The sequence below is a fragment of the Drosophila yakuba genome, chromosome 2R (assembly GCF_016746365.2).
Source record: "Drosophila yakuba strain Tai18E2 chromosome 2R, Prin_Dyak_Tai18E2_2.1, whole genome shotgun sequence".
NCBI classification, from domain to species: Eukaryota; Metazoa; Arthropoda; class Insecta; order Diptera; family Drosophilidae; genus Drosophila; species Drosophila yakuba.
In genome coordinates, this window is record NC_052528.2 from 8,861,961 (window position 1) to 8,879,984 (window position 18,024).

The 18,024-nt window shown below is 41.8% G+C and overlaps 1 protein-coding gene and 7 non-coding genes across 10 annotated transcripts in view; 5 read left to right on the forward strand and 3 right to left on the reverse strand.

The window, feature by feature from the left end:
- The window catches only part of LOC6529772 (protein sickie), a 169,403-nt gene that overhangs the window by 15,131 nt on the left and 136,248 nt on the right, over positions 1-18,024 (forward strand). Inside the window, exon 1 of one of the 3 annotated variants that reach the window (XM_039373006.2) lies at positions 15,793-15,890. The exons of the other annotated variants lie outside the window; for them this stretch is intronic. The gene's annotated coding sequence lies outside the window, so the exon portion shown is untranslated. Of the gene's footprint in view, positions 1-15,792; positions 15,891-18,024 lie in introns of those variants that run through there. 3 annotated transcript variants of the gene reach the window in all.
- On the reverse strand, positions 784-907 carry LOC6529764. The gene has a single exon (XR_005560898.1). It is a non-coding gene; the product is annotated as a U5 spliceosomal RNA (small nuclear RNA).
- LOC6529765 lies at positions 1,546-1,740 on the forward strand. The gene has a single exon (XR_005560889.1). It is a non-coding gene; the product is annotated as a U2 spliceosomal RNA (small nuclear RNA).
- Positions 4,175-4,291, reverse strand: LOC6529766. Its single transcript, XR_005560901.1, has one exon. It is a non-coding gene; the product is annotated as a U5 spliceosomal RNA (small nuclear RNA).
- LOC6529767 lies at positions 4,810-5,004 on the forward strand. The gene has a single exon (XR_005560890.1). It is a non-coding gene; the product is annotated as a U2 spliceosomal RNA (small nuclear RNA).
- Positions 7,165-7,351, reverse strand: LOC120321269. The gene has a single exon (XR_005560892.1). It is a non-coding gene; the product is annotated as a U2 spliceosomal RNA (small nuclear RNA).
- LOC6529770 lies at positions 12,129-12,257 on the forward strand. The gene has a single exon (XR_005560900.1). It is a non-coding gene; the product is annotated as a U5 spliceosomal RNA (small nuclear RNA).
- LOC120321270 lies at positions 12,430-12,629 on the forward strand. Its single transcript, XR_005560893.1, has one exon. It is a non-coding gene; the product is annotated as a U2 spliceosomal RNA (small nuclear RNA).

Sequence of the window (18,024 nt, forward strand, 5' to 3'; positions counted from 1 at the left end):
TTAAACATAACAGTAAATCTCATTTAGCCTACTCCCCAGCTAAATTACAGTAACCATCTTGTATGCTGTGCATGCAAATTTGACTGGTCGTGTGTAAATGCGGGAAAAACTCCCAAAATGTTCCTGACCGAAAATTACTATCGCAATTTATGTTTATGCGACTGAAAACTTTTCCTTCGACTGGATTTTTGTGGTTTTTATAGTTCAAGTTCGACAGGATGAGCAAACCAGATAAACTGAAACCTTTAACTTCTATGTAAATTTACAACTTTGCTAGTTTTGGCTTTCGAAAAACTTTAACTGAGCTTTGGTTCCTCTTGGGGCATAAAGCCAATTTAGACACACACATAAATACAAAAAAAGGAACGACCCCTCACAAAGTTCAGATTTTCCGATGCGTAACGTCGGTTTAACTCTAGAGACTAACGTCTGGCTTGTTTCCTTTTTATGAACTAGGCAGATGTAATTCCAGAGCGACCCATGACCCCAAACATATTTCATTTTTTACGCTTAGCCTACTTTTTGTCAATGCCAAACATGTAGCACAGATTGGGATAGCCGGACTTTTCTTGGATCTTTTCAATTTATGCGTTATTTATGCAAAGCAATCCCTCATTGATGAAGATGCTTTCCCAGAATACTTAAGCCTCGGGAACCAAGAAAGAGATAAAATAATTCAATTAAAATTTATGGGATAGGCAAGTGGAATGGTAGACCACATACCTAATAATGTCCAACCTCCGAACTTCTGTTCATCATTTTAGTATTTATTAATCAATGGCCCGGCTAAATCAATAGTTAGGCACTAACAAAAATTGAGTTTAGACTCATTAGAGTGTTCCTCTCCACGGAAATCTTTAGTAAAAGGCGAAAGATTTATTCGACAATTGAAGAGAAACCAGAGTGACTTAAAACTACGGAATAGTGTGCCTCTAGACTCGATATTGTCCAGAACAACTTGGGAATTTTAAACGCACGAAATATATGTAAACTCTGCTACATTTATGGTGTGTTACCTAAGTGAAATAAAAATGTTAAGGGAGTGTTTGCGAAAAATCTCTATCCGGTAGGGCTTCAAAATTAATTAATTTATTCATATATGTATCATTTTATTTATATTCATTTTAATAATGTTTACAGTATAATATTTTCCCATAAACGCACTCGGATCATTCAACAGTTTAGTCATGCTTATTTATAGATTAAAATTCGTAATGCTGTTTTGTTTACTCGTATATTTCTTTATCGAACACTTTATCAGTGTTGACTTTATTAACGATAGTTAACCACAAAACTGATCTGTCGAAATTCATAGAAAAGGTGTAAGCCCACTCGTATTACTCTAATATTCGAACAGCTTTGGCAATTATGTATTATTGCATAAATAATGATCTTTGCAATATATGGATGTTAATTGACAAAGAGAGAAATGAGTCCCAAAAGTATGCAGTAGTAATTGTAGATTTTTTCGGGTCCTAACGCAGTAATTTCCAACTAGTTTTAGCTGCATATGCAGGAAGTCCTTCGTTTTAGGGTTGAGTACTTATCGCTTCTCGGCCTTTTGGCTAAGATCAAGTGTAGTATCTGTTCTTATCAGCTTAACATCTGATAGTTCCTCCATTGGAGGACAACAAATGTTAAACTGATTTTTGGGATCAGACGGAGTGCTAGGGGCTTGCTCCACCTCTGTCGCGGGTTGCCCCGGTATTGCAGTACCGCCGGGATTTCGGCCCAACTGAATAATTAATTTTAACATTTGTGAAAAATGCACAGCTCCCTTTTTGAGCGAATGGCCGCATACTTGACGCCAAAAACAGTCTTGCCCGCTTAAATGCAAATTCGAATGGTAGGATAGTTTTGCCTTGCAATTCGTTTGCTACAATTCTTTTTGGGCGGAGGCAATAAAATCTTGTATTTGTCTATTGAAAATTGTCTACCCTAGGTGTCGCGTTGTCAAGTGATTTGGAAACTTAAATTGATCATTTGTTGCCACCTCTTCGCGTTTGTGGGCGGTAGAGTGGACGTGCCAACATTCTGAAACAGACTTGCACAGCGTAGGCGTCTCTAGAATCTGAGCCTTTCAGCCCTTATAGTTCTCGAGATATGACAGATCGACTCGGCAAGCAATCTTGAATTATAATATATACTTTAAACATTTTTTTAAACACTTACCAAAACATTCTCATTGTGCTTTACTGAACTAATCCACATATTTGGTGTAAAATTCCAGTGTGCATATATGTATGTATGGATGTGCTCATATGTACATGTTTCGTAATCTCAAGGGACCATCTTTAAGAATATCGAAATCCGAAAAAAACATACAATTTACTTTAACTTCCAAGTTTCTAATTCTGTATGCCGTTGCTTATTACCCTAACTTATTTTGTTCCATTTGTTACATTTTGTTCCATCGCCCCAAATCGATTCACTTTTTAATATGCTTATTTTCCCAATTTTGCCCTCATATCTCCACAATCCATTTCTGAAAATTATGCATTTGTAAAGAGCATAAATCAATTTTGCGACTTTGTCCCTTCGCGAACTAGCTCTGGATGAATATCATCGTCACTACGTAGATTTCCACCCATAGTGATTTAGTGGTTAAAAAATTATATTTTTTTATTAGTCTTATCAATTATAAATTATACATAAACGAAAACTTTTTAGTATTTGGTTTCGTTTTCTGTTTTGACATCTATGTATATAACTACAAAAAATTATTCATTTAGAGAATAATAATATCATTAATACTTAGTATGAAAACCATTAGTTTTTATACCCGTTACTCGTAGAGTAAAAGGGTATACTAGATTCGTTGAAAAGTATGTAACAGGCAGAAGGAAGCGTTTCCGACCATATAAAGTATATATATTCTTGATCAGGATCAGTAGCCGAGTCGATCTGGCCATGTCCGTCTGTCCGTCCGTCTGTCCGTCTGTCCGTCCGTATGAACGTCGAGATCTCAGGAACTACAAAAGCTAGAAAGTTGAGATCAAGTATACAGACTCCAGGGACATAGACGCAGCGCAAGTTTGTCGATTCAGGTTGCCACGCCCACTCTAACGCCCACAAACCGCCCAAAACTGCCACGCCCACATTTTTGAAAAATGTTTTAATATTTTTTCATTTTTGTATTGGTCTTGTAAATTTCTATCGATTTGCAAAAAAACTTTTTGCCACGCCCACTCTAACGCCCACAAACCGCCCAAAGCTGCCACGCCCACACTTTTGAAAAATGTTTCGATATTTTTTCATATTTGTATTAGTCTTGTAAATTTCTATCTATTTGCTAAAAAACTTTTGGCCACGCCCACTCTAACGCCCACAAACCGCCCAAAGCTGCCACGCCCACACTTTTGAAAAATGTTTTGATATTTTTTCATTTTTGTATTAGTCTTGTAAATTTCTATCTATTTGCCAAAAAACTTTTGGCCACGCCCACTCTAACGCCCACAAACCGCCCAAAGCTGCCACGCCCACACTTTTGAAAAATGTTTTGATATTTTTTCATTTTTGTATTAGTCTTGTAAATTTCTATCTATTTGCCAAAAAACTTTTGGCCACGCCCACTCTAACGCCCACAATCCGCCAAAAACTGTCCTTCGCACTTACACTAGCTGAGTAACGGGTATCAGATAGTCGGGGAACTCGACTATTGCGTTCTCTCTTGTTAAGGTATCATTATGGCGATTTGCCATATTTTTAATATTTTTTTTTTGTATGCAGATTAGATATCCACGATATTGGAGTTTTGTGAACGAAGCCATCCAGTTCTCAATTGGACTAGGAATGCAATTGCAATACTTTTGGGCCGTTGTAAAGCAGCCAGGACTTGACTTTATAGTCCTTTTTGCTTTGGGTAAAAAAGTTGCCAGCTTTATTTCAAAATCTTGTCTTGATTTATAATGCCACGAATAAAAGGAATATTTCCCACTTCTATTATGGAAATGCAATGGTTTCTGGCAATCCACTGTCCTGCTGTTCACTTATTGGTTTAAACTAAACTTCTACAAAAGCACTTAGCTTAGCATTTTTGAACTCCTTGTGATTAGTATATCACTCTCTTAGATAATGAAACCACAGCAGATTTTAGATATGCTGGTTTTATATAGTATTGACGACTGTGCGAAGGACAGTCTAAGTAAAATATATTATCAAGTGGCCCGATGACAAAAGCTGTCAGGCCTTAATAAAAATTGAGTTTAGACTCATTAGAGTGTCCCTCTCCACGGAAATCTTTAGTAAAAGGCGAAAGATTTATTCGACAATTGAAGAGAAACCAGAGTGACCTTACATCAGCAACATTATGTCTCTAGGATCAGTATTGGCCAGAAATACTTGGGAATTGTAAGAGTCCTTTGGGTAGGAATAGCAAACTCACTTCAAGATAGCTGCCGTAACTTTGACAACTACACAGTATAAATACATACGTTTATAGTTAATGAGTGCCTCAGGTTCGTTAAAACTTATGTAACAGGTATAGGAATGCGAACTATATATATTTATATAGGAATTTATAGTTCCTATATGTAGTAGGTATTTGTTATCTGGATAATTAGGATTAGGATAATTTACCAGCGGGAAGGTTGGTGTCCTTTTACTCTGCATACATACTACTTACATACAATTGTATATTTATACCTGCATCTGATCTTACAGGATTGCCCAAGGACTTTTGTGACGTGAGAATATCCTCCCCTAAAATATGCAATAACGATTTTGGATTCTGGACCCTGCAAATATAGTAATTCCTAACGGGTTTTAGCTGCATTTGCAAGAACTCCTTCGTTTTAGGACTGATTAGTTATCGCTTCTCGGCCTTTTGGCTAAGATCAAGTGTAGTATCTGTTCTTATCAGCTTAACATCTGATAGTTCCTCCATTGGAGGACAACAAATGTTAAACTGATTTTTGGGATCAGACGGAGTGCTAGGGGCTTGCTCCACCTCTGTCGCGGGTTGCCCCGGTATTGCAGTACCGCCGGGATTTCGGCCCAATTGAATAATTAATTTTAACATTTGTGAGAAATGCACAGTCCCCTTTTTGAGCGAATGGCTGCATACTTGACGCCAAAAACAATCTCGCCCGCTTAAATGCAAGTGCCAATGATAGGATAGTTTCCTGATGACATAGCAAAAGTGTCCTTTGTCTTGCATATTCCTTTGCTACAATTCTTTTTGGGCGGAGGCAATAAAACCTTGTTTTTGTCTATCGAAAATTGTTTAGCCTTCGTCGCGTTGTCAAGTAATTTGGAAACTTAAATCGATCATTTGTGCCAACATTCTGAAACTGACTTGCACAGCGTAGGCGTCTTTAGAATCTGAGCCTTTAAGCCCTTATAGTTCTCGAGATCTAGACAGATCAACTGGGCAAGCAATCTTGAAATATATATATACTTTAAAAATTTGTTTAAATACTAATTGTGCATTCTAATTGTGCTTTACTGAACTAACCCTCATATTTGGTGTAAAATATTCCAATGTGCATATATGTATGTCTGTATGTATGTGCTCATATGTACATGATGAAAATAACTTCAAAGATTTCACTGATATGTGTTATAGGGAAAAAGTTTCGTAATCTCAAGGGAGAATGACTAAAGTGATAATCAAAATCATTGGGGCCATCTTTAAGAATATCGAGATCCGAAACGTTAAAAAACATACAATTTACTTTAACTTCCAAGTTTCTATTTCTGTATGCCGTAGCACATTACCCTAACTTATGTCGGTTAATGGCGTTACATTTTGTTCCATCGCCCAAATAGATTCACTTTTTATATGCTTATTTTCCCACTTTCGCCCTCATATCTCAACAATCATTTCCTGAAAATTCTGCATTTGTAAAGAGCATCAATCAATATTACGACTTTGTCTGTTTGCGAACTACCTCTCGATGAATACCATCGTCACTACGTAGATTTCCACCCATAGTGATTTAGCATTGTTAAGATTAATGCAATAACCTTTTAAAGTGTTACCTCATATTATTTAAGGTGGTGTTGTTAAAGTTACTATTTCTGGGAAATATTAAAGAAAGATTTGTAGGCACAAAAGCTTTTAATTAAAATTTGTTAATCTAATCACAAACATAGTGATAAAAAAAGGACAAAATACGCATTACAGTGGATCATACAGCGTTTCCGACCAAATAAAGTATATATATTCTTGATCAGGATCAATAGCCGAGTCAATCTGCCCGTGTCCGTGTCCGTATGAACGTCGAGATATTAGGAACTATGAAAGCTAAAAAGATGAGATTCAGCATGTACACTCCAGAGACAAGTTCGTTAACCCATTTTGCCACGCCCACAAACCGCTCAAAACTGTCACGCCCACAAACCGCCCAAAACTGACACGCCCACACTTTTGAAAAATACTTTGATACTTTTTTACGTTTTTGTTATTTATTTGATATATTTTATTTTTATTTAGACTTGTAAATTTCTTTCGCTTTGCAAAAAACTGAGTAACAGGTATCAGATAGTCGGGAAACTCGACTATAGCGTTCTCTGTTGTTGTATTTTAAATTACAAGCAAAATTATATATAACCGAAAAAATGTAATATTTAGTTTCGTTTTCTGTTTTGCCATCTATATAATTAAAAAAAATATTTAATTTAGAGAATAATAATATAATATTTAACACTTAGTATGAAAACTATTAATTTTTAATGTATCACTATGGCGTTTTGGCAGATCACTGAGTCCGGAATTATTTTTAACTTTCCGAACTCTTTCGGCTTCTTCGCGCTCATACAATTCTTTCGGTTGTCCTATTCGCCAGCGTTAACCAAGAAATAAAGCCAGAGGTAGTTTCAACGTCGAATTTTTAAAATTGCGACCCATTTTGAAATTTGGCTTGTTGGAGTTGCCATGTGTTTATTTTACGATAACGAAAGTTCAGTACCGCTTATAGATCATGTTTAGAAAATTTAACTACTGCGTCGTGTAAGGAAAAGTATGTAACAGGTAGAAGACCAGATTGACTCCGCTATTGATCCTGTTCTAGAAAGTATATACTTTATATGGTCGGAAACGCTTCATTCTGCCTGTTACATACTTTTGAACAAATCTAGTATACATAATTTTAGTTTCTTTAACAAACTAATTTTGGAACTAGATCAGTTTTAGCAATCTTAATATTTTTTTCAGATTTATTATTCAGTTGGGCCGAAATCCCGGCGGTACTGCAATACCGGGGCAACCCGCAACAGAGGTGGAGCAAGCCCCTAGCACTCCGTCTGATCCCAAAAATCAGTTTAACATTTGTTGTCCTCCAATGGAGGAACTATCAGATGTTAAGCTGATAAGAACAGATTTAAAAAAAAAAGCCATATGGCCAGTAAATGTTTACCTGCCTCTGGGGCAGGCCAAGTGAGTGTTATTGTGTTTTTATTATTATTTTTTTTTTTTTTTTTTGTTTTTGTTCAACAATAATTTTGTTTCAATTTTTTTTTTTTTTTTTTTTAAATTATAAAAATCTATCAAATTTGTGTTTATTTGTTCCTCATTTTTTTTTTTAAATTTTAATTTATTTATTCCTTTTTAAGGCATTTAAATTTTTTAGTTGGAAGGAGCTCCACTTGGCAGGGTGAACTGCCTGATCCCGGATACATGCTCCACATAAATGTCCCGGGACCACCTGATGGTGTCGGCCACCATCAGTCTGCGCATCAGGCCAGCATAAAACCTGGAGACACCCAAAGTCTTAAGGACCCTTTCGTTTTTAGGGTCCCACGAGCCCAAGGCTCCGACAATGAATGCCTCCAGTTTTACCTGGTATCCCATGGCGCGCAGGGCTTCAGCTAGGGGGCGGTATTTTTCTTCTTTCTCGCCCCTCGCGTTATCAAACGCTTCAGCCCCGTTCTCGAACGGAACAGTCACGTCAACTATGACGATTTTTCTGCTCCGTTCGTCGCGCCATACCAGGTCCGGCCTGAGGGCCGCCATGTCCTCGGCGACCCCTTCCACGCGGCAGTTCACCCTGGGGGTCCCCAGCCGTGAGCCAGCCTTGGCGAGGCGATCCATCACCGCGTTGTGCCTCTGCTGCATTGCGTTTGAGTGGTGCATGCAGTGGCACAACACGTGTGGAACGCTCTCCAGCTGATATCCACAGACCCGGCAGCGCTTGTCGCCGCTGCCCCATCGGATCGCTCCGTTGAGTGGGAGGACTCCCAGTCGGGCTCTGTGGATAAACCGCCAGTCAGCAAACCTGGTAAAGCTACCGTCGCGTATGAACGCGTTGCTGACTGGGGTTAGCGTGGAGAGCTTCGCCACCTTCCCCTGGTCGGGTTTATTTATGAGGATGGTCAGGAACTCATCCTGAGCTGCGCACCTGAGACGTTGGATGAGTTGGGACCTGGAGTTCGAGTCGGTGGCCACTGGTCGGTTTCTTTGTCCTCTACACTCGACCAGTAGCTCACCTCCTCTCCAGGCCCAACGCACCCCCAGATGCACAGCTTGCCTTTTGGTGGCCATCCTCACCCTCGACCAGAATCCGGCGTCGCCAAAGCTGGCTGTCTCCCCGGATAGAGTGGAGCCTGAGAGAAAGTGGGCCATCTCGTCGCCGGATGGCTCCCGGTTTATTTTTCGTTTTACCGCTTCTCTCAGGCCCTCACTTGCAATCCGGGAGACGACCTCCCCAGGGCAGGACACCATGCGGTGAGCCTGGGCGATAGTTAGGACATCAGCCAAGATGGATGAAGGTAGTATGCCCGCTCCACCTTTCTTCAGCGGGGTGTACACTACCTCCGCGCTCGCCCTCTGCGGCAGATACAGCCATTTTTTGATATGTTTTTTTATGGCTGCATCCAGATGACGCAGCGGGGCCCGCAAGGTGGCGCCACTTCGTAGCACGAAGTCAAGCTTCGGTGCCACGAAGGTGCGGGCCGCGTCGATCTTTTGCCACGGGGCGAGCAGCGAGTCATCTATCTTGGCGATGTCCCCAACTATCGCTTCCATCGCTGCCCTGGGTGTTTGGTCCACGTTTAGACCCACGGGGATGCCGAGATACTCGTAGGCATCCCCCTCTGTCATGGCCGGTACTGTCGTGCCACGGACGAGGAAGCCGGTCTGCACTGCCCTCCGCGAGGATTTCTTCCCCGTGAGGTGTAGGGTCGCGCACTTCTTGGGGTTGAAGTGCAGACCGGCTTCTATTGCGGCGTCGTCCGCAGCACGCAGCAAGGACCTCATCTCCTCTGGGGAGCTCGCAATTAGCACCAGGTCATCGGCGTACGCCAGCGTGCTAATGCGGCTCCCATAGAGCAGGTACCCCGCGTTGATGGTTTTTATTTTGCGAAGTACCCGCTCTATTGCGATGTTAAAGAGGATTGGGCTGGCTGGGCAGCCCTGTCTGACCCCCGCTTCGATCGGGATCTCTTCCGACATGCCATCAATGGTTTTGGCGGTGGTCGCGGCGCCGGTGGCCAACTGGTTGATTATGGTCCGGATCCTCGAGGGGATCCCCATACCGGCGACCGCGTCCATGATGGTGGCATGCGGAATCGACCCGAACGCGTTGGACAGGTCCAGCCAGCCCATGACGAGGTCCTTGCCTTGGCGTCTGCTCTCCTCCAGCACTTGGCCAAGAACAAAATTGTGTTCATGGCAGCCTTCGTGCTGGAGGAAGCCCTTCTGCTCCTCGCTGAGCCTTCCTCCGTTAGTGAGGAACGCCGTCAGCCTGTCTGCCATGACGGCTGCGAACAATTTGGGGATGGTGTCACCCATGGAAAGAGGCCTCCAATTTGACAGGTCAGTTCTGTCCCCTTTCTTGTGGATTAAGACCGTTCTAGACTTTTTCCACAGATCGGGGACATGACCTGTCCTCAGGCAGGCGTTAAACACTGCCGTGAGCATGGAGGCCTTCGGGTCTGTTTTCTTCAAATTTCCATAGGTGACACCATCGGGACCCGGCGCAGAGCTGTGTGTCCTTCTCAGGCGTGCGAGCACCTCCTCCTGTGTGAGGGGACTCACGGGCGTGTCCACGCGGGCCTGTTCTCCTGGCACGCACCAGGCGGGCCAGTCGAAGGGTCGCACACGCTCGTCGCCATTTCTGGCGAACATCTGCCTGAGATGGGCGTACACAGCTCTGCCTGGCAGATCGCAGGGGGGAGAGGACTGCCCCAGGACTTCTCGCATGGCGCGAGGTCGATTGGTCCTGTATATTTGCTGGATCCTCTTCGCTGCGTCTGCCAGTGCCTGCGGTCCGCGCCTACCCTGTGAGGTGGGCTCGCCACCTCCGGTGGGCGAGCGGGTAGGCAGGTTCGCGGCCGCCATTTCGGAAAGGCTGGTGGCGGCCCTCAGCAGGTCCTCCCTGGTGGCCGCGGCATTGGCCATCAGGCAGATTGCGGCCCTTCTGCTGGGGGCGGCTCTGGGTATGTCCGTGTGGGTTTGGGGGGGGTGTGTCGGGCTATTGTGTGTGGGTGGTAGGATGACTATTTCGGAGGGTGGTTGTACAGGGCTATTGACGGGGGTTTGGGGGGGGTGTGTCGGGCTATTGTGTGTGGGTGAAGAGATGACTATTTCGGGGGGGGGTTGTATTGGGCTATTGACTGGGGAAGTTTGGGTGGCTATTGAGCGACACGACAGTGGCCGTGGCGTTCCCGGCCTGCCCGCTGTGGCGGTGCTGGTGGGTCTTTCGGGGGTCCTTCTGCTTGGAGCAGAGGGTGCCGAGACTCCCAGACCGGTGCGGGAGGGGGTCGCCATCCTGATGGTGGTCGGCGAACGGGCCGGCGCGGCCGAGATCGGCGAACGGGCCGGCACGGACGAGGACGGCGAACGGGGCGGTATGGACGAGATCGGCGGCTGGTTGCCGCTTCTCAGGAGCCGTCTCGTCACACCCGTTATTTGACCCGAGGGGGCAGGGGGAACGTTGCGGGCAGGCGGCCGTTGCGGGGCTGGTGATGGTGTCCGCGCAGCGGTCGGTGCCCTCGGGGCCATCTGTCGTGTTGGTGGAATGGGGGCGACAGTCCTTCCAGTGCGTCCACTGGCACCTGTGACAACGGGGCTCAGCGCAGGATGGGGCCTGTTCCCGGGAAGCATGGCGCGGCTCGGCGTCGTGCAGAGTACGCGCCTGCTTGTGGGGACAGGCGTACCGCGTTCGCTGGCTCTCGTCGTCACAGGGCTCAGCGCTGACTGTCTCGGGGAGGAGGCGGGGAGTGGTAAGGCAGGGTTCGGGGCTGTGGCTGCTTCCACAAGCATCCCGTGGGCGTCTGTGGTGGTCTCGGGGTGGCTCGCGGCCACATGGGCTTTGAGCTGCTTCATACCCCGGGGCATATCAGCGCCACAGACCCGGCAACGGTATGTAATAGCCACTTGTGGGTGGCGCCGGGTTATGTGCTGATATGCCGCAGCGTATGTGCCATATTCGCCCAACGACCTAGTGGGATGCATCCCGGACGCATCCATGCATATGGAGCACCGGAATGGTCCCACGAAGGGGTAGGCGAACACGTGCACTCGCTGAGACGCCATGACTATTTTAATAGTTAAAAGATAATTTAGATCGCACAAAATAATTTGACTTTTAAATAAAATTTTATATAAAATTTAGACAATAAAAAATGAACAAAGATGGTAGAACGATTCCGGACTTTCGTAAAAACATAAAAAGAAACAGACTTCCCCCTACACTAAAACATAAGAACAGAAAAGAACTACACTTTGATCTTAGCCATAAGGCCGAGAAGCGATAACTAATCATTCCTAAAACGAAGGAGTTCTTGCAATTGCAGCTAAAACTCCTTGGGAATTACTATATTTGTAGGGTCCAGAATCCAAAATCGTTATTGCATATTTTAGGGGAGGATATTCTCACGTCACAAAAGTCCTTGGGCAATCCTGTAAGATCAGATGCAGGTATAAATATACAATTGAAAATATGCATACAGAGTAAAAGGACATAAACCTCCTTGGTCGTATAGTTTTCCAGACATCAGGTAACAAAAAAATACTCTTTATAGTGCTTGAAACGCATTCCTAAACGAAAATATTTATTCTAGGTAGCTGCCAAGGACACGACAGCTGTCTTAAAGTGAGTTTGCAATTCCTACTCAAAGGACTCTTACAATTCCCAAGTATTTCTGGCCAATACTGATCCTAGAGGCATAATCTTGCTAATGTAAAGTCACTCTGGTTTCTCTTCAATTGTCGAATAAATCTTTCGCCTTTTACTAAAGATTTCCGTGGAGAGGAACACTCTAATGAGTCTAAACTCAATTTTTATTAGGGCCTGACAGCTTATGTTATTGGGCCAATAGATAATACATTTTACTTAGAACTGTTCAGTACCACACTTGGCGCTCCAATACAATCAGTACTATATAAAGTCAGCAAATCTAAAATTTGCTGTGGTTTCATTATCTAAGAGAGTGATATACTAATCACAAGGAATTTAAAAATGCTAAGTTAAGTGCTTTTGTAGAATTTTAGTTTTACCCATATATGAACTTACGTGTTGTGTTAAAGTGAAAGGGTATACTAGATTTATCTGTTCTTATCAGCTTACCATCTGAGAGTTCCTCCATTGGAGGACAACAAATGTTAAACTGATTTTTGGGATCAGACGGAGTGCTAGGGGCTTGCTGCCCCGGTATTGCAGTAACGCCGGGATTTCGGCCCAACTGAATAATAAATCTGAAACAAATATTTAGATTGCTAAAAGTGATCTAGTTCCAAAATTAGTTGGTTAAAAGAAACTAAAATTAGGTTGCACATTAGTAGTAGCATTCCGACTATTATAAGTCAAATCTGAGCCATGGAATAATTAGAGATAATAAACTTGCTTGTTAGGAACATATATTTCTATTTAAAACACTCCGTAGGAAAAAATACGTTTTTAGTTGTTAGTTATTAATTCGTATATTTATTTCGATAATACACCTATTATGAATACAGTTCGAATCTTTGATTGTTTGTATTAATTTGCTTTGGTACAGTTAGGGACTCTTTCTTATCTTTTTGCCATTTTTATTAAAAGTAACGAAAAACTTGTTATATTTATATTATATTTATTATATTTTATATAAATAAATATATATAACCCTCTGTCGCGGGTTGGCCCGGTATTGCATTAGCGCCGGGATCTCGGCCCAACTGAATAATAAATATTAACTTTGTGAAAATGCACAGCCCCTTTACTTGACGCTAAAAACAATCTCGCCCGCTTAAATGCAAATTCGAATGATAGGATAGTTTCCTGCTGACATAGCAAAAGTGTCCTTTGCCTTGCAATTCGTTTGCACTATTCCTTTTGGGCGGAGGCAATAAAATCTTGTTTTTGTCTGTCGAAAATTGTTTAGCCTTCGTCGCGTTGTCAAGTGATTTGGAAAATTGAATTGATATGTCTGTCAAATGCTATGAACAATTACGTTATAATAGTTTTGGTAAATTGATTGGCCACAATTTGTAATTGCATTTAGATGTAACAGTTAAAAGTTTTGTCCCTTTTAAATACGGAAGTCATTATATTTTGTTTTCAGATTATAGATTAATTTGTCAAAATTTATAAGAATTTGTTTGATTTCTTTAATAGGCCATTCAAAAATGATAAAAAAAAAATATTATTCACCCCTTGAGTTTTCTACGTTATAAAGTTTTTAAAAACGATTTTATTAAAAGTGAATCAATCGTAAAATAGCGCCATCTGTTGGTAAGTCTCCATCTCTTAGTCTCCATCTAACGGCGGAGTTCTTTTAATTTCCGAGCAAAGAACGAAAAGAAAATGTGGTGTGTGTCTTTGCTAAGCATTTTCGCCGTACGCTTCGAAATTTCGATGTTTTCTTTCCTTTTCAGTAAAGGACGAGTTCGGGAAATTTTCAAATGTGTAAAATGTAAGATGTCAAAAAGAAAAAGGAATAAAACGATAATAGAGATTAAAAATAAAAATGGTTTTAAAAAGAGAAGAACGATGTTTTTATATCTGTTACTCGTGGGTCAAAATATGCTGCCATTGTTAAAAGTATGTAACCGAATGAAGTATATTCTTTATCAGGTTCTTTAGCAAAGTCGATCTGGCCATGTTCGTCTGTCCGAATGACCGCTGTGATATCGAAAACTTAAAGAGCTGGGAAGTAAGCATGCAGATTATTGTGATGCCTACGCTATATGTTTATATTTTTATTTTATTTTGTCTTGTCAATTTCTATTGATGTGATAGAAAACCATCATGCAACCCTGGCAGCTGAAACCAAGTAAAACCCAGAATTTGGATGTGTAATTTCACGCTGAGATTGTGGTATAAAGGGCTCAATAAATCTAGAATTTTACTTTTACGAAAATTATTACATAAATGTTCAGCAAGCCTTACATTTTAATTTTAAAACTACTCGCGCATCAGAGATTAAACGCATAGCTGAAAGCTTACTGTTGAAAAGTGTTTCAACTCTTTCGGCTTGTCTTTTTCCTTGTATTATCTGTGCCCATTTTCAATTTCTTTCATCGTTTCCGGTTTTTCTCTTCGTAGCGAAGCTTTCTATCTTCGCTTTGCATAAATTTTCACTTTGTTTTTATCAAAGTCCGTCCTTAATTCTTCCACTCGCAATTTTTTTGTTCTGCCTTTTGTTTTGTCCATGTGCCTGAGATTTTTCTATTGAGATAATATTTTGTTGTCACCGTAGCCTTGTTTTTTAATCCTTTAGCCATTGACTGCGACAACGAAGGACCCTTTTTTGTTTGTGTTGTCCTGCGTCCTGGTTGACTGCATACACGCGACGCGACTCGACGGACATTTTATAGTTATTGCCCCGAAAATTCCCTAGATGGTTTCGACCATTTTCTATGGTGTTTTGGTTTTATTTTGTTTGAATGAATGTGCAGGCCCGTGCCATGGAAATTGGGGCTCTATTGTTTTATGGTCGCGACTGGGAGTTATCAATGCATGGACCTAGACAGATGATGAACATGTAAAGTAGAAATGGCCGTGTTTTCAGACTGAGAAGGGTGGAAAGCAAACATCATTTGAAACCGTCTTTCTTCGGTTTAATGGGGGCCTTTACTGGTGTATGGCGTATGGCGTATGTTGTATGGCGCTAATCAAGTTAGCGATAAAAAACAAATGAAAATTTTAAATTGTTGATTGGAACAGCTTGTGCAATATAGCCACAAGAGATGAAGCTCCAAAATATAGAAATGCAAAATGCTGCTAATATATGTTTGTATACAAATGTATGTTTTAAATGGCATATTCTTTTTTTGTTCAGTATGCAATTTAGAAAGTATAGATATTGATTGCTATATAAATCTGAACTTATTTGAATAGTTAAATTCAAGTGACACCAATTTTAATTACGGAATATAATGTTTATATATTTATACTCCTATTTATATTTATACTTGAAGCTAGCAAAACTGCGAAAAACTGAAAAATATGTAATACCGTCCCTAACGAATTTACTTCGTTTATAACTCGTTTGATGACAGTATATGGGTTTTTAATGCCGAGAAATATCCTTGAACCCCTACAAAAATATCCTCTTGGTGACAATTCCCCTAGTCAGCTGTGACGTCACGTGCCAACCTGTTAGACCTGTGGCATTTAACGGTAACCGGAGCAAGGACCAAGCACAAGGACAACAATGAGAGAATTTCCCCAAGTCGAGAAAGTCCTTCAACCCTCGTCCTGAACCGGTGGTGCATTGAACCGAAGCCGGCTAGAAAGCGGATATCCTCGAAGGCTAAGGTCAAATGCAATAGGCGGAGGGGAAAACCGGCAGCACTTCCAGTGAGCGGCAAATGTCCTTTTGGGAAATTCCTTGTTGCTCGAAATATTTTGGCTTTGAAGTCCTGCCAGTGCTAACTTGTCTGTGGTGGCGCGCACATCGTTTTCCCGGCTCGACGTACGCGTTCGCGTTTCACATAATCATTTTGGAGTTATTTTTTACGTCGTTTCGTGAGTTTTGGGTCCTGGCCAAAGGAACTCGGCATTCTTTACCAACTGTGGATTATAATAAAGAATGTCCTCCTTTTACATTCGACCGCCAACGGCCAGCACTAAAAAGTGAAAATTAAAAATTGAAAAATATGTATATGTGCACTCGTCAAGTGATTTGTTATGCAAACGTGGCAAGAAGTTGGCGAATCGCGACACAGGCAACACTTTATGCATAGTAAATTAACCTCTGGCAACCCCGACTCAAACCCTTTCAGCGATAAAAAAAGGAGCGGGAAAAATCATAAATGCCAGAACACACACTCGCCAGGATAAGCGAGTCAAAATAATCATAACCGCCGCCACAGGACATTGTCTATGAATGTCGGTTTGCCGTTTTGGCACCGCCGTGGCTTCCGTTTCCTGTTTTAATGTTTACTTTATGCCAGGCGAAAAACGCGTCCTTCTCCCTCACTCTCTAAGCCATGTGTGTGTACGGATTTTAGGCTAATGTAGTGACATTTTAGGCGCCACGATATAATAGATAATAAAATGTAATGTAATGTCGTTCTCTTGGCTTTGGCCCCTGGAACGGAAATGTTTCGTTTCGGGAAAGCCTACTCTGCTATTTGGTGCGTGCTCTGGCCCGATTATTGCGCTTTTGGGCGTTATAAAAATCAGTCGCAGAAAATCTCTCGTTCATCGGGAATTTATCAAGAAACAACAAGCCATCGTCATGCCTTAAATTAGATTGGATGATGTGCCATAATGAGGATCTCAAAGTGCGTGTGTGGGCGGCTGTGTGGAGTCAAAGGCTGAAGGGTATATTAATTTGAACGATATTGGGCGCAACTTACTGTGGAATGAATTTCGAGGAGAATTTGGGTAATCTTTATGGCCAGCTGAACCTTATGTATTTTGTTCCGTTTCAAATGGTTTCTATGGAATCGAAAAGGAAAGATTTTGCTTTAGGAAGTTTATTTAAATTGTTAATTTCGTTAGGCCTGTATTGTTTTTAATGAAATAACAGTATTTTAACTATGCAAACCTATTAAATATTCAGTTGCTGATCAGCTCAATGGATTTAACGAGTTCAGCTTATTAGCCTTCATGCAAGGCAAATTAATTATTCAGTCTGTTTGTTGTGCACTTCGAAACACACGTGACTTTTTAAAATTTATGTATTTATTTATAATGATTTTAAATTTTTCAAGGCAATACAAATTAAAGTTTAAGGCAATCCTCTGCATTTATTTTCTTCGTGTGTGCTTGCCTTACTTATTATGCGTCAAATGCTCCCGAAAGTAGAAGTGAGCAAAAGTATAAGGCATGTTTGTCTAATTTTCGGAAGGCAAAACTTCCGTGGACGTGTTGTGCAACACAAAATCTGCTTCAAGTTTATGCAAGCAATAGCTTTCAGAGCATCCTAGGAAAGCGATAACTAATTCTTTTTGCAGTTCAGTATTTTAGAATTAACGAATATGTGAAGCTTTTATTTAGTCCATTTTTTTGAGATGAAACGTAGAAACATTTTATTGTTAAGCCGTATTGTTGAGCCTAAATGTTCTTAGAGCTAAAAGAACATAAATAAAGTTTCCAGATGAGGAGTCGTTTAGAAGTCTCAGTTTAGTTGGTGCTTGTAACTTTGTAAGTTCAAACAGCATTAGGAGTGTGGAGCTTTGTTTCCGTCCATATGCGGACATGTCAGTTAAATTCAATTTTCCACTCGTAGCAATTAAAGCCCCCACAGAGCCACAGCACAACACCCACCGTCCACTGCCCAACGCCCACCGCCCATCCAAGCCCCCTGACATGCGTTGTGTCCCACTGTGCCTGATATGTGCTCCTCTCACTTCCGGCGCAACCGGAAGTACTCAAGCAAGCATGTAAAGGGAAAAGGGCAAACAAATCCAAAATAAACAAAAATCATGGACACAAGCGGGAAAAAATAGACTACCAGGAAGAGGACGCAACAAAAAAAGATGCTGTTTGTGAAAAAGAAATGCTTACGAAGCGGAAATTAAGACCCACTCCAGCGAAACGTGCCACGCCCCCGAAACAAAGCTGCCAAAAGTTCGTAAACAAACACATGTCTCGTCTGTAGACCCCCGATCCCCGATCCCTCCTGGCACTCGAAAAAACCCCACCAACACTG